This window comes from Peromyscus eremicus, chromosome 19, assembly GCF_949786415.1.
Source record: "Peromyscus eremicus chromosome 19, PerEre_H2_v1, whole genome shotgun sequence".
Lineage (NCBI taxonomy): Eukaryota > Metazoa > Chordata > Mammalia > Rodentia > Cricetidae > Peromyscus > Peromyscus eremicus.
This window is the reverse complement of record NC_081435.1, coordinates 35184592-35208108: the sequence shown is the minus strand read 5'-3', so window position 1 is coordinate 35208108 and position 23517 is coordinate 35184592. Positions and strand designations below refer to the sequence as shown.

At 42.3% G+C, this 23517-nt stretch overlaps 1 long non-coding RNA gene across 1 annotated transcript; it reads right to left on the bottom strand.

The window, feature by feature from the left end:
* On the bottom strand, positions 1-22921 carry LOC131896045 (uncharacterized). Its single transcript, XR_009375349.1, has 3 exons — positions 22874-22921; positions 1443-1596; positions 1-271 (listed from the first exon to the last, which is right to left on the bottom strand). It is a non-coding gene; the product is annotated as an uncharacterized LOC131896045 (long non-coding RNA).
* Positions 22922-23517: the final 596 nt, after the last annotated feature.

Here is a 23517-nt window from a genome sequence, read left to right as displayed (position 1 = left end):
TGTCGATTAAACAACTGTGTATTGCAGCCAGGTCAAGATGGCACATATTGGTATAGCTTTGCTAAGTACAGCACGATAAAACTGGACAGGGTACATGGGGAAATGATGAAATAGTCATGTCTTTACACAGTGCGTACACTCTCTTCTTAGCTTTTCCCACTGTGACGACTGTGATGAAACTCTTGAGTCCAACAGCTTAGGAGGAGGGAGATCTACTCTGACTTGTTGTTCCAGAAGTTTCAGTCCAGTCATCAGTCTGTTTTCTCTGGGTCTGTGGGAGGTAGAACCTCACAATGAGGAGAATGTGGTGCAGCCAAGCTGCTCACTACATGGCAGTGGGAATTAGAGAGAAACACAAAGGAGCCAGGACACCAACACCCCTTTGGAGGACATCCTCCAGCATCCTAACTTCCTATTAGGCCCCACCCACTGCCTAAAGGTTGCACTCCTTTCCAAGAGTACCCTTGTCTGACCACCAAGCCTTTAACATACAGGATTCTGGATAACATTTGGAGTCTCCACTAAAGTCACATCTGATAACAGTGGTTGATACTTTACAAAGCAACTTAGGAATGAAATTGTTTGGTTGTTAATATCATCAACAGCAACATATCATTAATGTAGGAGGGTGAAGACTATCAGAGGCATAAACCACACTGCTGGCAGTATAATTACATACCAGCTAGCAAAATGCCATATGCAGAGAGGCACTAAGCAAATGTCATCAATTGAGTGACTATTATATTAACTTTTGGAAGGATCTCAGCAGCCATTAGTTTAGCGTAATCTAAAGGAAATGCCTGCTGAGGCTATTAATAGATGTTATTAAGAAGAAAAGAAGCCAGTGTTCATATGCCTATTATAAATGAAACAGAACCACAGTCAAATCAGTTCCTTACCCCTCAGTAGTTAACTCTTGTTCTGCTCATCTTTTTGTTTATTGAGTTGTTTATCAAGAAGTTCATGCACCTATAGAATGTGTTTTGATCCAATTTACTCATTTCCTCTCCTCCAGTTCCTACCATGCCCTATAACACTTTCCTCTACCAACTTATGTCCATTCTCTCTCTGTGTCTCTGTCTCTGACTCTGTCTGTCTGTCTGTCTGTCTGTCTCTCTCTCTCTCTCTCTCCCCCCATACTGACTGGATCCACTTATTGCTTCCTGTATGTACATGTGTATAGGACCATCTCCTAGAGCATGGGTAGCCTTTCAGGGGCCATATCCCTGAGGAAAACTCCCTCTCCCTCCCTGCTCCACGCTGGGATTTTGTTAGGCTTGTTCTTGCTTAGGTCTTGTGCATGTTGTCGCAGCTACAATGAGTTCTGCCATGCCCGGCAACTACCATTTCACTGCAGATGTTCTGTCTTCCCATCCCCATGTTCTACAATGGTCCCCAAACCTGGGAGAAAGGAGGATGATAAAGGCATTCTGTTAACCTACGTGTAAAAGACTTCATCTGTGAGGTTGGCCACTTCTGAACTCAGACCGGTAGAAGCTCTGAGACTTGGTGAAGGCTGAAAGGCTTCAGGCCTCAGAAATAACAATGCGACTCCATTTTGGTGAATCTAGGTGTTTGAGCCTGTTATCCTGTGGACTGCAATAGGCATCATCAGTTCTTGCTGAAGAATGTGTGGACATCTCCCCAGAATTTCTGATCTGTGGTTTGTAGCAGGAATCTTAGTCAAGTGTCAGGGCAAAATAGAAACCATCTGCCCAGACAAAACTGAATGGTCCCAGCCTTCATACCAGCCAGAACCTTCAGCATGAAGAAAAAGGGAAATCCTTATTACTGTGATTAATAAGTGTCTGAAAATTAGATCAGAAATATGTTAACATTTAATCGAAATGTAACTAACCTGAAAAGTAAATGTATCACTTTTTGGTTTGAGATGGCTCCCCCACCCCCACCACCCCAAGCTGCAAAATGGATGATAGGATAACTCAGGAGTCAATTTTGTGGTTAATTAAACTATGTGCATATGCATATATATACTTTGTTTTGACATATTGTTTGGGCATCATTCATTTTATCAAGTCTGTAACAAATCTTTAGCTTGTTGCAGAAGCTTTATGTGACCCCTCCCCCAAAGCAACACCTTAATGATTTCATTTCACAATAGCTGAAGCCTAGAGTTGAGAAGTATCAAAAACGATTGACAAAACTAAGTTTAATAACATTGATATTTAAATATAAGACATTTTTGTCTAGAGACACAAGAGCAACTCAAGCCTTCACTATAAATAAATAACAAGAACTATTATTTAAGTTCAGTAGTAATGATTTACAAAGTTTTAGTTTTTCATAAATAAAGTATTTCTCTGAAGACAGAATGAAGAAATCAAGACAAAACCGTTGTGGGGAGTTGCCCCTTTCACAGCCCACAGAGTGATGAATGGCAGGTGGCAAGTAGGCAGTTCAGCTCAACGCAACTCAGTAGCCGATGTTGGTTCAAACTTCAGGAGTCTGACTCCAAGTGGTTTAATTTTAGACATACTTAAGCACAGCACAATTTGATGAAAACTAATTAACTCAATCCCATGTACACAACAAAGCTTACATACATCTCCTTGAAGAACAAAGTAAGCTAAATACTTATTAGACACGACTATATTGAAACTCTCTGTAAAGTCCATAAAGATAGGTTTTACAGATGGATTGAAAAATGAATTTGTGATAAGGATCTGGAGAGGGTCCGGTGCTGTAAAAGTCTCTAGCTACACAATGGAACAAAGGTCCCCAAGGTTAGGAAGTACATCTGCTCCAGCCTTCTGGAAAACACTACTGCATTCCTTCCCTTGAAGGAACAATGTGCTAACATTCCAGGTTCTCCTAGTGCTTATCTGTGAGCACAAAGACCTCCATGCCTCCTACAAACCACAAAGGCTTGGAGGCCTCTCAAGAAACTATCTCTTGGAGACAGGCATGGTGGATCACATAGATTATACATACCTGCAATCCTAGCTAGCACTTGAGAAGCTGAGGCAGGGGGATTGCAGCAAGTTTGAAGCCAGCCTGAGTTATTTAACAAGTACCAGGCCAGCCATGGCTACTTAGAAAGACCTTGTCTCAAAGACAAAAAAAAAAAAATATGTTCTGTAAATTCTCCAGAGACATTTTGTTTTTATTATTGTTTAAAAAAGGAGATAGAATTCAAGTGTTATTCCATTCTACTCCAACTTTAACATGACTAAAAGGCCCTTAGAGCTTGCACTAATCCTCAATCAATTTAAACTTTAGTTATCTGAAGTCTTTGGTTACCTACACACTTGCTAACAGATGAAAAGTTACAATGCTAGAAGCTATTCTCTGTCAGCAGGCTGTGAGCATCACTTAAACTGTGGATGGTAGGGAATGGTCATTGGCCATGTTTGACCTAGAAATCTACAAATCCCTACTTAAAGAGCACTGTGAGTACACAGCCCCAGTCCACCTGTGTTTATAAAGTCATCACAAACTATATTAGCATGAGAAAAATGTCCTAAAAATGTCTTGGCACGAAATAGCCAAGAGTCATTTAGATGGTATCGTCATCATGAGGACACATCTTGGCTGTCACACTTTAAATCCTTGGTTCAATATACTGTGATATAGAAGCTGTGACGACATGGATCTGAAATGTCCCCAGTGCCCATGTGCTGAAGGCTGAGATACCAACTGATGGCGACACTGGGGGGAGATGGTAGAAACTTTAGGAGGAGGGGCTGTTTGAGGGAAGCTGGTGTCTGGAGGTGCATCCTGGAAGGGCGTGCCTTGTCTCTGCCCGTCCCTCCATCTGCTTTCTGGCTGTTGTAAGGTGACCAGCCTTGAACCTCACGTACTCTGCTTTATTATAGGCCCAGAATCAGCAAAATAAATTCACGCCATGGACAGAAGCCTCTGAAACTGTGAGGCAAGATACGCCTCTCTTCCTTTGCATTGATTTTCTCGGGTATTTAGTCACAATAATGGAGAGCTAACAAAACGGCACTAGATTCACTCGGTTTTGAGACTTTTTTAATGGGAGTTTTATCAGAAAAAAAAAGGGGGGACTGCCTTAGTCCATACAACATATAAATTTTCAAGAAAATATATGCATTTAGTTCCTAGAAGTCCATGCCCTCCCCTTATGCAAAATATAATAATTCTATCCCAGTAACCTCAATTCATTCCTGAGTCAACTCTAAGAACTCGAGTCCCAAGTTTCATGTAAGTATCACCTAAGTAAGACTGGGTGAGGCTCAAGGGAAGATTTCATGTGAAACAAGATACCTCTTAATGTGTGACTAAGTGAAACCAAGCAAGTTACACACAATAAGACAATGGTGGGCATGACCCACCTTGACTATTACATACAGTAAGACAGTGGTGGGCATGACCCACCTTGACTATTACAGTAAGACAGTGGTGGGCATGACCCATCTTGACTATTACATGCAGTAAGACAGTGGTGGGCATGACCCACCTTGACTATTACATACAGTAAGACAGTGGTGGGCATGACCCACCTTGACTATTATAGTAAGACAGTGGTAGGCATGACCCACCTTGACTATTACATGCAGTAACACAGTGGTGGGCATGTCCTGTTGCCTACAGATCAAGATGTAGAACCCTCAGCTCTTTTTCCAGGACCATGTCTGCCTGCATGCTGCCGTGTTTCCCACCATGAAGATAGTAGACTAGACCTCTCAAACTGTAAGCCACCCCATTAAATGTTTTCCTTTATAAGAGTTGCCGTGGTCATGGTGTCTCTTCACAGCAATAGGAACTCTAACTGAGACAGGCTGACGTGGAGGATCACTTTCACTCAGGAGTTCAAAGCCAACCTGGGGAAGACAGACAGCTCCTGTCTCAAAACAAAGCCAAATGAAACACAGTGGCAGAGCACTGTAGGATGCACACATCTGCTCCAAAAGGGACAAAGAGGAAAGAGAGGCAGAAAAGATAAAGTGAGTCCAAAACTTCATAGGGTAAAACACTGGGCCTTAAAGCTTGACAGTGATACTCTTCAGCTTGATGCTCTGGCCTCCAGGCCCACAGGAGTACCAGCATCAATTTCACAGCTTTTCAGAATGGCTCTGCAGCAGCTCCCTGCTGAGATATTTCCACTCTATAGGGTACAAGTACTGCACCTGAAGTTCTCCCCAGTGCCCCACATCTCCAAGTGGCCTCCCCCTTGGTGAAGACACATATGAACCTCAAGGCAGGGAATGATATCTACTCTTTTCTGAAGGAACAGAACTGATTAAATTAATGAAAAAAATGAATGAAAACACACACTATATATGTATTTATTTATATATACATAATAAATATATAATGTATAATATATATAGTGTGTATGTATATTGGCTAATTCTATGTCAACTTGACACAGGTAAAGTCATCTGAGAAGGAACCTCAATTAAGTAAATTGTCTTAGAGTTTCTATTGCTGTGAAGAAACACCATGACCGTGGCTACTTTTATAAGGAAAATATTTCACTGGAGTGGCCTACTTACAGTTTCAGAGGTTCAGTCCATTACCATCATGTCGAGGAGCATGGCAGCATGCAGGCAGATATGGTTCTGGAGGAGCAGCTCAGAGTCCTACACCTTGCAGGCAACAGGAAGTTGACTGAGACACTCAGTGGTACCCTGAGCAGAGGAAACCTCAAAGCTCACAGTGACACACTTCCTCTAGCAAGGCCATATCTATTCCAACAAAGCCACACCTCCTAATAGTGCCTCTCTCTATGAGATTATGGTGACCAATTACCTTCAAATTACCACAAAAATGCTTCATTAGAATGAACTGTACACTAGCTTGTAGGGTATTTTTTTTAATTAGTGATTGATGTGGGAGGAGTCAGCCCATTGTGGGTGGGGACATCCCTGGGCTGGTTCTGGGGTCTATAAGAAAACAGGTTGAGCAAGCCATGGGGAGCAAGTCAGTGAGCAGCACCCCTCCATGGCCTCTGCATCAGCTCCTGCCTCCAGGATCCCTTTGAGTTCCTGCCCTGACTGCCTTCAATGATGAACTATAATATGTAAGCATTAGCCAAATATACCCTTCCCTCCCCAGATCGTTTTTGGTCATGATGTTTCATCACAGAGATAGTAACCCTAACTAAGACAATATTAAAAGGGGATTTATTAGACTGGCTTACAGGATATGGTCTACGTAGCTCAATAATGGCTGCCTTACAATGGAAAAGCCAAGAATTCAGTAGTTTTTTGACTCCACAAGCCTAGGTGGTTCAGTAGTGCCAGTTTGGTAGTACAGTCCTGGGGGAGTCCAGCTGGTCTTTGATCTATATCGGAGTCCTGAAGAACTTGGCTGCAACAGGTTATAAATGAACTTGCCGGTAAGAGTGGCGGCTTGCATGTAAAAAGCAAAGCTTCCATCTTCCATGTCCTCTTCTGTGGGCTGCTACCAGAAGGTGTGGCCCAGGTCTTCCTGCTTCAAATAATCTTAACAAGAAAGTCCCTCACAGAAGGACCCAGTAGGTTTGGTTTTAGTTAATTCCAGATCCAGTCAAGTTGACAACTGAGATCAGTCATCTCAGGGGGGTTTCTGCACGCTGATTCTGATCGGCAAAGACACCAGTAGCCCTAAACATGATAAACTAAATTCAGGGTCATCTTCCCATTGTCTTCACTTGATCATAGTCAAAAGGCTGAGAAGAAATCTCCTACTATCTTCAGAGAGGGAGGGTCCACACTAGCCTTTAACTGGGACATACATAAATGTGTTTGCAACAGGAGAAGGCGGAGAATCTCACAAACCTTCATGTTCTGCTTAACAATCCCATCTTTGCATCATTTCCCTCTTCCTGGATTTTATGATTAAGTATTTGAGAGGCGCCGACCCACATTTTCAATATTTTGCAATCTCTTTAGCTAAGTATCACTTTAATGGCCCACAAGTTCTACTTTCAATGAGACCCTAGAACATGAGGCAAAATGTGATGGCTAGTCTTGGTTGTCAACTTAAAGGCATGCTGTTGGCCGTGCCTCTGAGGGATTTTTTTTTCTCATCAGGTCATGTGAAGGGGGAAGACGTGGCCCAGTGGCGGCCCAGATGAAAGGAGGTTGGGGAAAAAAGATTTGCTTTTTGCCTGTTTCCCTTGTCTCCCATCATCAAGTTCATCTACCCTGCTGTCATTGACATTAGAACCTAACTTCTTGGGGCTCCCAACCTGGAAGACATGTTGCTCTCCAGGTATCCTCCAGGCCTTCAGCATCAGGTTGCAACCACTGAGGCACCCAACCTCAAGGGCCAAACAGCTACCCAGTTCTCCGCTTCTCCAGTATAAAGACAGCCATCAATAGACTACCAAGAACACATCACATAAAACAATCTAATAAATCTTCGTCTAATATCTATTTATCCTGTTGATGCTTTCTCTAGAGAAGCCTAATACACCACATCAGACAAGTTAGTTGCTCTTTGTGGGGGGAGGAAGGAGGGGGCTGAGGATCCAGGATCTAGCCCATAACTTTGTGCATGCTAAATAAGCACTATAGTATTAAATGACATACCCAGCTGAATTTGACAATTTAATATAAAGATTACTTTTGCTTCATTTTGGACTGAGATCTTACCTGGATGCCTTTTAATCTCTAGATTTCTACCTTTCTCCTCACAATTTCTTCAAATATACTGAAGGAGTCATGAAACACCCTCTCTATCTTTCACCTCAGCTTCATGCCCCCCCCCAAGCCCATGCTTCCCTAGAGGGATTATGCTACCCTCATCAGAGCCCTCAAGTAGTGGAGTGACTCGATCCCATTCTTGAATCTCTTGAACTGTGGCCCCAGATAAACCTCTTCTCTTTATAAGTTAATTCTCTCAGGTGTTTTGTTACAGTACATGAAACTGAATAATAAAGGTGCAAATCCCATTTATGAGGACCCCACCTTTGGTCATCTAATCATCGCTTGTGATAGTTAACCCTTCTTTTTTCTTTTTTTGGAGACAGTCTCAAGAGGTAGACAACTCTTGAACTCCTTGAACACTTGGGTGTCTCACCTCCCGTTTCGCTAGAATTACAGACCCACATCTGTAGATACACCCCCACATCTGTAGATACACCCCCTTGTCCAACTGGTGCTGAGGATCAAACTCAGGGTCTCGTGTGTGTGAGTCAAGCACAGCATCAACTGAGCTACATCTCCATCCAATGGGGCTAAGCTTGACGTCAGCTTGATGGCTTTTGGAGTCAACCAAGAGATAGACTTCTAAGTATCTGTGAAGTCATTTCTATAAAGGATTAACTTCAAGGTGGCGCACCCTCCCTCAGAGTGGATAGCTCCTTCCAGTGGTCAACTGGGGCAAAAAGAAGTCCATGGTAAAGGCAATGCTGCCTGGCTAACTTACACCCTTGCCGGTGGGTGTTGCCATGATCTGCCGCCATCAGACCCAAGCTTCTTTGGCCTTCAGGAATCTTCCAGGCCTTCAGCACAAGTTGGAGCTATTAAAGAATCATGCACCATGGGCTGAGCAGCTTCCATGTTCTCAGCTTCTCCACAACTTGGGTAAATTCCTCTGTCTATAAACTGAGGGAGTGGGCCCAGAATATTCACTCAGCAGTAAGTGCTTAGACATACACAGAAAGAGTGTTTCTAGATCATGAAATTCAAGTGACTGACTGTCTTGGTAACTGTTCTATTGCTGAGAAGAGACACCATGACCAAGGATGCTTATAAAAGAAAGCGTTTAATTGGGGGCCTTTTACAGTTTCAGAGGGTTAGTCTGTGACCATCATAGTGAGGACCAGGCACTGGAGCAGTAGCTGAAGGCTTACATCCTAATTCACAAGCAAGAGGCAGAGAGAGAGAGAGAGAGAGAGAGAGAGAGAGAGAGAGAGAGAGAGAGAAACTTGGCGTGGTGTGGGTTTTTGAAAGCTCAAAGCCTACCCCCCAGAGACACACCAGCTCCAACAGGGCCATACCTCCTAATCCTTCCTAAATAGTTCCACCTGCTAGTGACCAAACATTCAAAGATATGAGCCTATACAGGTCATTGTCATTCAAACTGATGTTCACTATATTCTAAACATTCTATTTATAACTTTCAAGTGAGTGAGTTTGCAGTTTCATGGGTAACTACCTTGGGGGTTAACATTTTGATGGTTGAACGTAGTATTTCCTCAGCCTCACCTCCATCTCTGATAGTCTTTCTTCTAATTGGTCTGATCTACTAGTGATGCTTTCCACAGTTGTTTTTTTTTAACTGATTGATCCATTCTGGTCATTCCCAGCATTTAGTTTAGTTTCCTTGCTGAATTTTCTTCCATTTCTCCAGCTTCTTCATCAATATTACTGGTTTTCTCATCCATTTTTGTTGACTTGTCTCTGGGTTGCTGCATTCTTTGTCTGGGTCATGGACTGATTTCTTTACTTCATTCACTTAGTTGTGTTTATCCTCTTTGAAGTCCCTGATCATTTTTCCTAGTGAATTTCCCAGATCTTAGGCTGATGTTTTGCCCATCTCAATGTGTTTGAATTCTGAAACCCAGGGTTTGTGATCATTGAGGTATCTCTTCCAGTTTTGGGAGAGGATCTTCCACATTTGGTGGGCTTGCCTCACGGTGGTTCGAGATTGCAAACCCACGTGGTAGAAGGAGAGAATGGACATGCGTGGGGCTGGAATCATCTAGCTGACTTTCTCCTGTTCTGCTGCTCTGCCCTTCGGTTTCATTGTCCTTTTCAGATGTCCCAGCATTCCCTTTGTGGATGTCCAAAGTTTCTACTGTCTTTCTCTCTATACTTTAGAATCTGCCTTTTCTTACCCTTAACATTTCATTGGGTCATACAGTGACAGCTTTTGATCCAACGTCTTACCCAAAACTACCTATAGGTAACTTCCAAGGAATTTTCAGTAACAAAATAATTTCTAGACATTTGTTTTTAGATGCTCTTTTTCAGTGATAGAGTTTTTCTTCCTTTGTGGTTGTATTAGTCAGGGTTCTCTAGAGAAACAGAACTGGTTGAAACACACACACACACACACATACACACATACACACACACACACACACACACACACACATACACACATACACACACACTTTATCAGAATGGCTTACAGCCTGTGATCTGACTATTTTAACAATGGCTGTCTCCCAACAGAAAGTCCAAGAATCCAGTAGTTGTTCAGTCCACAGCTGGATGTCTCGGCTGGCCTTCAGTATATGCCAGAGTCTGAGAGAAGTAGGCTCTAATGCCAATGAAGAAATGGACTTGTCAGGGAGAGCGAGGGCAAGCAGGCAAAGGGCAAGAGCTCCCTTCTTCCTCGTCCTTTAGAGAGGTGGGTCTTCTCACCTCCAATGATCCAATCAAGAAAAGTTCCTCGAAAGTTTCCCCAGCAGGTTGCTTGGGCTTTAGGTTCATTCCAGATGTAATTAAGTTGACAACCAAGAACAGCCATTACAGAGGTTAAACCATTATCTACCATGAAGCAAGAGACTGTGTGTTTGTCTTTTGGGCAACATTTGCTGGTTGGTACGGCACTGCCAGCTGAAATGTCCTCACCGATGAGGTCAGGAGATTTGTGACCTTTGCTGTTCGGGCCTATGTTTGTCGTAACTCTTTCCAACCACCTTGCTTTGGAATAAGATGAAATTGAGCAGAAGGGCTTTGGAGGTCATTCCTTCTCCTTTCAACAGAATCTACGGAATCGGGTTCTGCTCTAGGTGGCAACACACAGGACACAGTGAACCCAGGGAAGCCCCAGTGCCAGGCCGTCCGGTCTCCTTCCTGTGTAGTCAAGCTTCTCCAGAGAAGCAAATCCCAGAGGGGCATGTGTAAGAGAGCAGGGTGGGTGTTCATTGGCTCATGAGGCTGTGGATTCTGTAAGCCCAAATTCTGCAAAGTAGGGCAAGAGGGATCTTCCAGGAGGAATTCAGATAACTGTGTGGAGTTAAAAGGTGGTCTAGAGATAGAATTGCTTCATCATTGGAAGGAATCCTGGTTCTTTTGTTGTCCCTCTCTTAAAGCTTTGAGTTTATTATATGGGGCATACCTATGTTATGGGGTAATTGGCCATCAGACTCTCTCATTCCACTGGGCTCCCAGGAGCAGCAGGGACCCCTCCATTGCAGTTTTGAGTATTGTCCAGGCTGTCTATGAGCACTGCCTATGAGGCAAACCCAGGAACACCTGGGTTAGTCATTTGATGACACAGACCAGTGACTGGGAACATAATTCTCTTCTAAGCACTGGCTCTTGGTCTGAGACCATACTGATGACCTAGACACACGAGACCTCGCAAAACTTGTGTTCTGGTAGATGAAAAGTTTCAAAGTCCACAGAACAAAATCAGCTATGTGCCACAGAAGGGGAAGACACCAATGACGAAAGAGGGGAGCTCTGAGCCAGGCCTTTAGAGCACACTCATCATTGGCAAATTCTGGGAGCTGTTTAAAGTACAAATTGGAGACTTCATGGATCCTGTTGAACTACTTCCTAGAAAATAATAGTAAAAAAAATTCTTTTTGCAATCAATTCTTAGAATAATTATTATGGTTTTCTCTTTTGTTCTGAGACAATCCCACATCTTGATTTCCTCATATTTTACAAGTATTCTGTTTCTCTTTTTTGCTTAGTTTTTTGTCTTTTAATGAGTGAGTGAGTGTGTGTGTGTGTGTGTGTGTGTGTGTGTGTGTGTGTGTACCATATGTGTTCCTAGTGCCAAAGGAAGCAAAAAGAGGGCATTAGACCCCTGAAACTGGAATCACAGACAGCTGCAAGCTGGCATGTGGGTTCTGGGCAGCAAACCTGGGCCCTTGGAAGGAGCAGCAAGCACTCTCAGCCGCTGGACCTCTCTCCAATGCCAAGTACTTAATTTGTGTTAAAAGCTACCAACAAGAATACTTGTGTAAAATGCACAGTCATATGCCCTGAGTTTTAAAGTATCTAACAGAAGAATATAAAATTGAAAAGACCTAGAAGATAAGAATAAACCATTGCAGCCAAGCAGTGGTGGTGCACACCTTTAACCCCAGCACTCGGAAGGCAGAGCCAGGCCTCGATCTCTGTGAGTTCGAGGCCAGCCTGGTCTACAGAGTGAGTTCCAGGACAGGCTCTAAAACTACACAGAAAAACCCTGTCTCAAAAAACAAAACAACATATATATATATATATATATATATATATATATATATATATATATCAGTGGTATTGATTCTATATGCAGACTCTCCAAATTAACTGGAAACTTAATCAAAATAATTGGTAGTAGTTACTTTTTTGACACTTTGTAGTTTATTTTAACGTATATACATCATGATACACATTCACAAGATTTACAGCTTACGTCACACCAAACTGGGACATTGCACACACAGGTAACAGGTACTTTAATGAGTCTTTTTCCCTCTCTTCCATTTTAAAGACATACTTAACGTCTACCCACTCATATCCCCAGCCACTCTGAACAAATAAACTCTCCAGTCAACGGCTTCCCTTGGGAGAATCCTATTGTTGCCTCAAGAACACTGTTTCTCTATCAGCTGCTGATTAACTTGACTTTTTGAGGTTTCAAGCAGGAATTATTCAAGACAAAGCACAGTCTGATACAGCCAAGGCCATAGTAGCCAGAGGACAGTGAGAATAGAAGCAAACATCGTGAGTCCAGCGTGGCAAGCTCTCGCACACTACATGTTGGTAACACAGATGGTTTGTGAGTAGCTCAACATCTGGTTTGAGTTCTGCAGCACTTTGCCTTTAGTTAAAAATAGATGCAATATGGCTGAAATCTTCCCAGAGAGGTTAGTGTAGCAAGATTCACTCAGCTGGAGGAAACAGCAAGCTGCCTTGACACAACGCCTTCTTTACTTTATCAGCACATTCAAACATGGAGTCTAGTACTTTGAAACCTGTGAGTAGCCAAATAATATGAAATGCAAGGCTCTGCTCTGCTTTCACAGGACACTAACAACTCTTGCCTCATCCTGTCTTTCGAATTATTTATGAAAATGACATCTGTGGATTGTTCCGAGTATGTCTCTGAGACAAATATCTCAGTCAGGGTCATGTGACCCCCACAGAAGTTCCAATTGTCAAATGGTGAAGTGTTAGGTGGAAAAGGCTGAGCTGGGACGAGATGAGTTTATCCCCTATTCTACAAGTTCTTCCACACCTAAATACTCAGTGAGTCTTGTGTGGCAGGAACTTTAGAGTTCTAGAGTTCCCCTTCCTGTAGGTGCTTGTCTTACCTACTTTTCTATTGCTATGATGAAATCCCATGACAACTTAGAGGAGGAAGGGTTAATTGGGGGCTTGCTTATAGTTTCAGAGGTTGAGACCATGATCATCATGGCAGGGAGCATTGCCTCAGGCAAGCAAGCATGGCATTGGAACAATGGCTGAGAGCTTATGTATTGAGCCAACTGGAATGGTGTGGGGCTTTTGAAACCTCAAAGCCCACCACCAGAGACACCTCCTCCAACAAAGCCGTACCTACTAATCCTTCCCAAACAGTTCCACTAAATGGGGAGCAAGCATTCAAACATATGAGTTATGGGGACCATTCTCATTTAAACCACCACAGTGGTGTTTCTTTTTATTATAAGTTTTCCTTATCTTGATAACCAGCCTACAATCCACAGCCCCAGAGAAGCTAGCCAACAAAGAGGACCCAAAGAGGGACACATGGATCTCCCTGGGAAGGGGAAATAGATGTGATCTCCTGGGTAAACTGGGTATGGGAGTGGGTGGGTGGGAACATGAGGGATTGGGTTTGTTGGGTTGTGGGCAAGATAATGAAAGAGATTATCTTGATGGGGGGACCATTTTTGGGCTTAGGGAGAAACCTGGTACCAGGGTAACTCCCAGGAATCCACAAGGATGACCCCAGCTGAGATTCCTAGCAATAAATAGTGGAGAGGGTGCCTGAACTGGAGTTCTGTAATCCAATTGGTGACTACCCTAATTGTCATCAGAGAGACTTCATCTAGTAACTTATGGAAGCAGATACAGAGATCCACAGCCAGCTGGGTGGTGGTGGCGCATGCCTTTAATCCCAGCACTCGGGAGGCAGAGGCAGGTGGATCTCTGTGAGTTTGAGGCCAGCCTGGGCTACCAAGTGAGTTCCAGGAAAGGCGCAAAGCTACACAGAGAAACCCTGTCTCCAAAAACCAGAAAAAAAAAAAAAAAAAACCAAAAAACCAGAGATCCACAGCCAAGCACTGGGCCCAGCTCCAGGAATCCAGTTGAAGAGAGGGAGGAGGGATTGTATGAGCAAAGGTGGTGGTGGGGAATGTCAAGATCATGATGGGGGAACCCACAGAACCAGCTGACCTGAACTAGTGAGAGCTCATGGACTCTGGACTGACAGCTAAGGAGCCTGCATGGGACCAACTTCGGCCCTCTGCATGTGGGTGACAGTTGTGTAGCTTGGTCTGTTTGTGGGGCCCCTAGCAGTGGGACCAGGATTTGTTCCTAGTGCATGAGCTGGCTTTTGGGAACTTATTTCCCATACTGGGGTGCCTCACTCAGCCTTGATGCAGGAGGAGGAGCTTGATCCTGCCTCAACTTGATATGCACGCTTTGTTGACTCCCATGGGATGCCTGCCTCTTTCTGAACAGAGGAGGAGAGGACGGGGGGGGGGGGGGGGGGGCGGTAGACAGGAGATGGAAAGAACAGGAGGAGGAGGGAGGGGAAACTGTGGTTGGTATGTAAAATAAATGAAAAAATTTAATAAAAAATAAAGTTTCCCTTATCTCACCATGTCCTACTTCCTTGGTAGAAGTTGCCAGGAGGCCTTAAACTACACAAGGAACAGTATTTCATTACATGTGGTGATATTTTATTTGTGCTCTAATAAATAAAGCTTGCCTGGAGATCAGAGGAAAAACCAAGCCATTATAAGTAAACACAAAAGTCAGGCAACGTTAGCACATGTCTTTAATCCTATCACTTAGGATCTGTCTGGATCTATGTGAGTTCAAGGCCACACTGAGAATGGAGCCAGGCAGGGTAGCACATGCCTTAAATTCCAACACTAGTTAACCACAGAGGTCTGGAGGTCTGTATAGACAGACAGGAAGTGACAGAGCTGGGTAGGAAGACGAAGTGATGTAGCTGGACAGAGAGAGCAAATCAGATGGCAGAACAGCAAGGCATATAGGTGTGGGTAGATATTTGGAAGCTGCGGGGTTGGTGAGGTAAGGTTAGCTGTGGCTTTCCCTATTTCCCTGATCTCTCTCAGGTTTTCACCCCTATATCTGGCTCTGTGTTTTTTATTTAATAAGACCATTTAGCAATTCATCTACAATTACATGGATAGGGGGGTCAAGAGACTGATTTATTTTGGTGCTACAAATGGTGTAACTCTTTATATTTCAAAATTCTTATTTCATCCTCAGTAAAATTATAAATTGAGACCAAAATCTTACTCAGTGCACTCATCTTTAACATGCTGTCACTCAGGACTCCAAAAGATGAGGATGAGAGTTTAGCATGTAATACAGATGGAAGGGTTAATTTTATGTGTCAGAGTGACTGAGGATGCCCTTACAGACGGTGAAACATCCGAGACGTGCCCGAGAGTGCTCCTGCAAGGCCTTAACATGTAAAATGGTAAACAGAGTAAAGAAGTTCCCTCCTGACTGCAGATGGAAAGCAGTCAGTCAGGGGCCTGATGTCTCTCTGCTTAAGAGAGGACAGCCATCTTTGCCTGGCCACAAGCACTGATGATCCTGATTCTTGGGCCTTTAGTTTTAGGGAGGAAATCTCAGATCTCTGGTTCTCAGGCCTTTGACTCATACTGAACTATCCTACACTAAGGGCCTTCCTGGATCTCTAGCTTATAGCCCCATAATCAGGTGAGCCAATCTCCAGATTAAGTCCTCTTCTCTCTCTCTCTCTCTCTCTCTCTCTCTCTCTCTCTCTCTCTCTCTCTCTCTCTCTCTGTGTGTGTGTGTGTGTGTGTGTGTGTGTGTGTGTGTGTCCTAATGGTCTTGTTTCTCTGAAAAATACAGATTCTTAGGCAGATAAAGGCAGAATCCATCAGTCTCTTCTCTTCTTTTTCCCAACTAGAATACAAACTAAATCCAAGAGGAAAAAAAATCAACAAGATGCTAGCAAGTCAAATGCCACAGCCTATCATAAGGATTATTCACAGTGACTTGGTGGAATTTGTGTCTGGAATGTAAATACACATAAGCAACACTAAACGGTCTCGTATGTACATATATACATATATAACAAGAATAATTAATAGATCATGAAGTTTTTGAGAGGGAGGGGGAACAGGGGAGGCGTTGGGAGGGAGAATGTGGGTCAAAATTATGTAAATATTGTACTCATGTTTGAAATTCTTAAAAAACAGTAATAGAACAAATGTTATAATCATATAAAATTTGTCAGATATCAAGAGAATAAAGAACAACTGTATGATCATTTCAATGGAGACAAAAATGGCAAATATTCTCTAATGAGATAAAAAAAAAAAAACACCCAAAGTTCTAGGACTAGGGGATTATCGTGACATAATGAAAGGCTCATATGAGAAACTGCAACAAATGTATCCAGTGGTGTCAGGTTGGCGTCTCTTCTTCCATTGGCACTTCTGTCTAGTAGAGCACTTAAAGTTCTAGGCAGACTAATTAGGCAAGAAAAAGAAATAAAAGGCTCTAAATCGGAAAGAAGCAGCAAGCAGCTTTTTGCACAATTGATGTGACCCCCACCCCCCAATAACCCAAGATAATCATGAACTCTTTAAAATCCTAGAATACAAAGAAAATCCACAAAACTCAGTTACATTTCTACCTGCTAACAGTGAGCAATCTGTGATGGAATTTACAAAGCAGTTTCGTCCATAACAGTCTCCAAAGGAATGAAGCCTGATGTGGTGATACATCTGCATAACCCGGTACTTGGGTAGCTGAGGCAGGAAGATTCCAAGTTTAAAACCAGTCTGGGCTACATAGTGAGATCCTGTCTCAACACACACACACATACACACATGCACATGTATGCACGCACACACACAGAGTTCAGTTGACAACTCAGGAAAACCATCCATGTGTGACTAAGTGACTAAGTGGCTAAGTGACTTTCGACAACCATACCAAGATCATTCAGCATGGAAAAATGGTCCTTACAGCAAATGGGGCAGAGAAAATGGATGTCCCCAGGCAAAACAGTAAAATCAGGCCCTAACCAAACACAATGTGCAAAAGTAATGAACTTAAAATGGATCAAAGAAAGACCTAATTTAAAAACTTGAAAACTCTTAGAAGAAAACACTGGACTGGATTTTGCAATGGTTTCTTAGATGTGATAGAAAGGGCACAAGAATTAAAAGAAAAAAATGGGAAAATTACACTTTATATAGTTATATATTATAATTCTTATAATTTATGTAATTATACTTTATATAAAATTTATAAATTTTAACATTTTGTACATCAAAAATAATACAGGCAGGGTAAAAGAGGAAAGACACAAAGTAGTAGATATTCACAAAGCATATACCTGATAGGAGTTCATATTCAAAATATGTAGCGAACTCTTAAAACTCAACATCAGAAAAAGAAAGAATCCAATAAAATTGGGCAAAGGACTTGAATAGATAGTTATCAAAAGGTGTACAAATGACCAACAAAAATAGGAAGATGTGCTCACTGACTCAAAAAGGCATTTGGAATATGTCACTTAAAATGCTAAGCTAGCCGGGCGGTGGTGGCGCACGCCTTTAATCCCAGCACTCGGGAGGCAGAGCCAAGCGGATCTCTGTGAGTTGGAGGCCAGCCTGGGCTACCAAGTGAGTTCCAGGAAAGGCGCAAAGCTACACAGAGAAACCCTGTCTCGAAAAACCAAAAGAAAAAAAAAATGCTAAGCTATACCACACCATACCCATTAGAGTGTGCCATCAAAAGGAACAGCAGACTCAGAGAGTGACATGAGTTGGTAAGGAGGGGAATACTTACAAATGTAAAATGGTACAGAACATAAAACGACAGGGCTGTTATCACAGTGTGGAAGAGTACGGCGGTTCCTACAAACTTCACACAGAATTACCCTATGTATTAGCAAGCTGCTTTTTGCTGTCAAAACAACTGAAAGAATTAACTTATAAGAGAAACATGTTATTAACTCACAATTACGTAAGTTCCGATCCAAGATCAGGTGTCCACGTTGCTTTGGACCTCTGTGGGGTGTGTTCCATGTTTGGGGAGCAAACTGTTCACCTCAGAGCCAGGAAACAAAAGTGAAGAGAAAGAGGCAAGAGTCCCAGCGACCTAAAGAACTCCCACCAAGTCTGTCCCCTAAAGGACCCATCGCCTATATGGTGGTTTGAATGAGAAATGCGTCCCTCCCCCAGCCTTGGGGGTTTGAACACAGTAGTGCTATTTGGGGAAGTTTAGGTGGTGTAGTCTTCCTGTAGGAAGCATGTCACTGGGGTCAGGCTTTAAGATTAAAAGCCGCTGACCATTTCTAGCTTGCCCTCTCTGCTTTGTGCCTGTGGTTCAAGGTGTGAACTCGCAGCCTCCTGCCGCCACGCCTGCCTGCGTGCCGTGCTTCCTTGACATCCGGGACTCCAGTCATCTAGAACCACAAGCCCAAATAAACTTTCTTCTTTAAGTTGCCTTGGTCATGATGTTGTATCATAGCAACAGAAAAGTACCTAATACTGTTGTAGAATATTATTTTAAGGTGTGTTACTTTTGTTTATGTTGCATTTGTTTAACCCTGTGAAGTTACTGTGTTCCTGTGCCTGTCTAAAACACCTGATGGTCTAATAAAGAACTGAATGGTCAATAGTGAAGCAGAGAGAAAGGATAGGCGGGGCTGGCAGGCAGAGAGAATAAATAGAAGGAGAGAGCTGGGAGGAGAGGAAAAAGAGATGGAGGAGAAAAGGAGCTAGCAGCCAGAGAAGGAGGAGGACTCTAGGGGCCAGCCACCCAGCTACACAAACACAGCAAGCCACGGAGTAAGAGTAAAATACAGAAGTAAGAGAACAGGAAAAGTCCAGAGGCAAAAGGTAGACAGGATATGTTAAGTTAAGGAGAGCTGGTTAGAAACTAAGCCAAGCTAAGGCCGGGCATTCATAAGTAAGAATGAGCCTCCATGTGTGAATTTATTTGGGAGCTGGGTGGCGGGCCCCTCAAAAAGAGTAAAAACAACAATAGCAATTTGGCGCCCAACGTGGCGCTTGAATTTCCATAGTGCCTGAGAAAGCTTAAACAACAATAACAAAGAAAAAGGACACGGTTCCTTTAAGAGGCACTGCTGTTCATCCAGCACGGCAGCGCTAAATAAAAATGGCAAGCTAAGTAAAAACTGCAAGCTAAGTAAAAGCCGCCTGTGGTAGCTCAGGTGCAGGCTTCCATAGCTAGGAAGGTTTAAGGCAGGTTTTGGTCACCTGCCTCGACTGGGACATGGGTTTTAGGGCGGCTTTCATGACCTGAGAAGTGGGCGGAGCCAGCTAAGAAAGGCACGGGGAGAATCCAGGTGTAACTTAGCAGTCTAAAGTTTGCTCATGGGGTCAAAAAAGACTAGGGATATGCAGAAAAAGAGATCCAGATGTTTAAAAAAAAAAAACCTCTAAATAGGTTACAGTGTGTTTAACAATGTGCATAGGCTTAAGAAAAGGAAAAGGGTATAGTCAAATTAAGTCTTTAAAGAGAGAAGGAAAGTAATATATAAAAGAAAAAAAGATGGGAAGCACACAGATCCTGTATGTTATTGTGTTGATTTTGAATTTTTTGATTGTTGAAAAGCAAAGGATAGCTACAAAGAGACCTGGAATTGAAAGAGGGACTGTTGAAATAAATCAACCTATATGCTTTAGGAAAGCCTTAACTTTTAAAAAGTCAAAAAATACATTTGTCAAATGGAAGTCAAAAATGCTTCGGAGTTTTGTTCCCACAGGAGATGAGAGGTTGTGGATTCCTTCAGGGTTAAACTGAATCAGGTTTGATCAGGCGAGACCTCCTGAAACTTGACAGGAGATATCTATCAGCAAAGGTTACTGCTGGTCTTCCCAGGACTTGGTCATTATCTCAAAATTTTCTTTCTGGGACCCTAAAGATAACTTCATCCACAGACAGCAGGAAGAAGTATGAAGAAAACTATGCCCACATTCCCAAGAATTGGGGGTTGTGGGTGGCTATTGGTTATTTGGTGGGTGATGGATGTTTGTTATCATTTAGGGGAATATAGAATATTGACACAAATTTAAAGTTATTGTTGTTACACTGTGTATATGTTTCTCCTCTTGTTTAAAGGATTTTTGTATATTGATAAAAATTTAAGGTTATTTTTGTTACAACATATTGTATGTATGTTTCTGTTTTTGTTTGAAGTATTGTGACTATGTAGTTCATTTGGAAATGTAGGGTGAAGTTCTAGTTTTTGAAAGGTATTATTATAAATTATATAGGATAACCAGGAAATATAGGTTAGTGGTTAGTCGTTTATAACAATCAAAATTGTAGATATACTAGGTATGTTTTCTAGGTTAAACAGATATATTTTAGCTAGATGGTCTTCAAATACTTCAAAGATCTATAGAATATGGCAGTTAAAATGTTTTGTTAATTTAAAGTTTTTCATGACAATGAGACACATCTGCTCCTGGCAGCACCAATTTACTTCAGAGAAGATGATGGACATTGAAGAAACTCCTTATGGAATTTGCCTTCATTGTGGCAAGGTTAGCCACTGGGCAAAGAAAGTGTTCTTGCCTTTAGCTGCTGATAATGTGGTGTGCAGACTGGACATGCAGGACACATGGGAGAAAGAACTGTTGAACTTTGCCAAAACAAGGAAGGACAGTCCTACAAAATTCTTGCCTCACAAAAGAGTCTGCCAGATATTCTACAGGACACACAGAAAAGTGACTGATGAACTGTGCCAAAACAAAGCAGGACAGTCCAAAATTTCTGCTTCATAGAAAAGCCTGCCAGATACTCTAGGCCTGTAGGCTGAAAATGGATGCCCCAAGGTTGCAGAGGAACTCTGGGTAACTGTCCAAGCAGCCAAATGTCTCTGTTGTTAGATAATATTACATTCTTCTGGGTCTTTGATGGAGTTGAAGACTAAATAGTTATAGTTGCAGTTTTTCTTTGTCATGAGAGAAAATGAGTTAGATGTAAAACTTTAAGTAAGATAAGATAGATAATGCATTGTTTTCTCTGAATATGCTAACTACAAATGGACAGAATATTATGAATGTAATCCTTACTTGATAATTGCTATTGTATATAGTCTTACTATATTTAAGTTAAAACCCTTTCATTTTTATTTAGACAAAAAGGGGGAAATGTATTATTTTAAGGTGTGTTACTTTTGTTTATGTTGCATTTGTTTAACTCTGTGAAGCTGTGTTACTGTGATGCCTAAAACACCTGATGGTCTAATTAAGAGCTGAATAGCCAATAGTGAGGCAGGAGAAAGGATAGGTGGGGCTGGCAGGCAGAGAGAATATATAGAGGAAGAAATCTGGGAGAGGGGGGAAGAAAAAAGATGGAGGAGTGAAAGGAAGTAGTAGCCAGAGAAGGAGGAGGACTCCGGGGCCAGTCACCCAGCTACATAGCAAACCATGGAATAAGAGTGAGATTTATGGAAGTAAGAGAACAGGAAAAGCCCAGAGACAAAAGGTAGACGAGTTAATTTAAAATAAGGAAAGCTGGCTAGAAACTAAGACAAGCTAAGGCTGTGCTTTCATAAGTAAGAATAAGCCTCCATGTGTGATTTATTTGGGAGCTAGGTGGCAGGCCCCCCTAAAAAGAGGGGAAAAACCCAACAACATAAGACACCCTCTCAATAGAGGCCCCCTCAGAAACAAGCCTTTACCACATGGACGTTGGGAGGACAGTTACAGAAACCACAGCACTGTGTGGTCTGCAGATTCTATTTCTGGACATACTTGAAAGATTCAAAGAGGCTCACAAAGAGATGTTCTACACTCACAAGCATAGCATCATTATTCATAATAGACAATGGACTGACTATCCCAGTCACCAATCTACAAATGAGGAAGCAAAATATGAAACATGCCCGCAATGCAATATCATTAAGTATTAAAAAGGAAGGAAATTCTGGTATGTTCTACAACATGTCTGAATCTTGGGACATTACACTAAGCAATACAAGCCAATCATAAATAGACAAATACTGTATGATTCCATGTATAGGTGAGTGCTGAGATATTCATGTAAATTCAACCAAGGACTACAAGCATGTAGAGTATATAAAGTAAACAGTAAAAGAACAACCCAATTAGGACATGGAAAAAAGACACAAATAGCATTTCACTGGTGAGGAAGGATCTCCAAATGAAAACTAGCACATGAAAAGACCTTAGATATCATTAGCCATAATACAAATTAAAACCACAGTTACATGTCATTACACGTTCATCAGAATGGCTAGAATAAAGACCAATGAAAATACTAAAAGGATGTTGACATTGGGCCAGCTGCTGGCAGGAATATGAAATGGCCCAACCACACTGAAAGATATTTTGATAATTTCCTACAAATTAAACCTTATGACCCAGCGATTGTACTCTTGGGCATTTATTTTGAAAGAATGGCAACTTGTGCTTACACACACACACACACACACACACACACACACACACACACAAAGATGAGTATGCACAGCATTCTTTCTTCCAAAGAGCCAGAAAACTGGATGTGTGGGTAGTTAAATAAACCATGGGATATTTATACCAGGGAGTTCTATGCATATACACAGCCACTTGGATGACTCCATGAAATTACACTGAATGAAGACAGGCCAACTCCAAAACATTAGTCATCATGTATTTCCACTTACATAACATTTTTTAAATGACTAGGTTTTAGGAATGGGAGACAAATTAGTCATTACCAAAGCCAGAGGACAGGGAGGGACTCAAAGAGAAGAAAAATATTTGGGGAGTACAAACCTTTCTTGTGCCTAGCTCAAGCTTTGCTCAGTACTAGGTTCCCTGAAGACTCTAGAACCTCTGTAGGGTGCTGGGCAACCTATGGGAGGTAAGTGTTGCCATGACGATTAATTTCAGCACCTCCAGAGCAGAAAAGAGGTTGGGATTGTTGTTCTCCGCAGCACCTCTCTTCAGAGGTTCCTCAGATTTCCAAATGTTGTCCGAGAAGGTTTAAGAGGATGCACTTAACAGCTCCTGTGCACAATAACATCCTAGAATCACTAGCTCGGGAAGGGAAACAGAGCTATCAAACAATTGCTACCTGATTATATCATAAGTACTGCAAGGATTTCTCCAATGACCTAAACAAATTCTTCAGACGCAAATGAAAGCCAAGCAGAGGAATCACAGCACTCTGGCCGTCCACCCTTCAGTGTTATTTATGAAATCCAGACATGATCTTCATGAGTCTAGAGATCTGCTATGTTGGTTTCGCCCTCGGCACAACTGTATTCCATCAGTTCACAGCTGTCACCATTTTGAGACTATCTGGAGGCCACTGCTAAGAGTCTGTGAAATGCTCTCTTTCTCAAAGGCCACAGGCTACTTGACCCTGGACTTGTGTGTTTACACAACCCTGAGTGCAGCTATTAAAGCCCATTGCT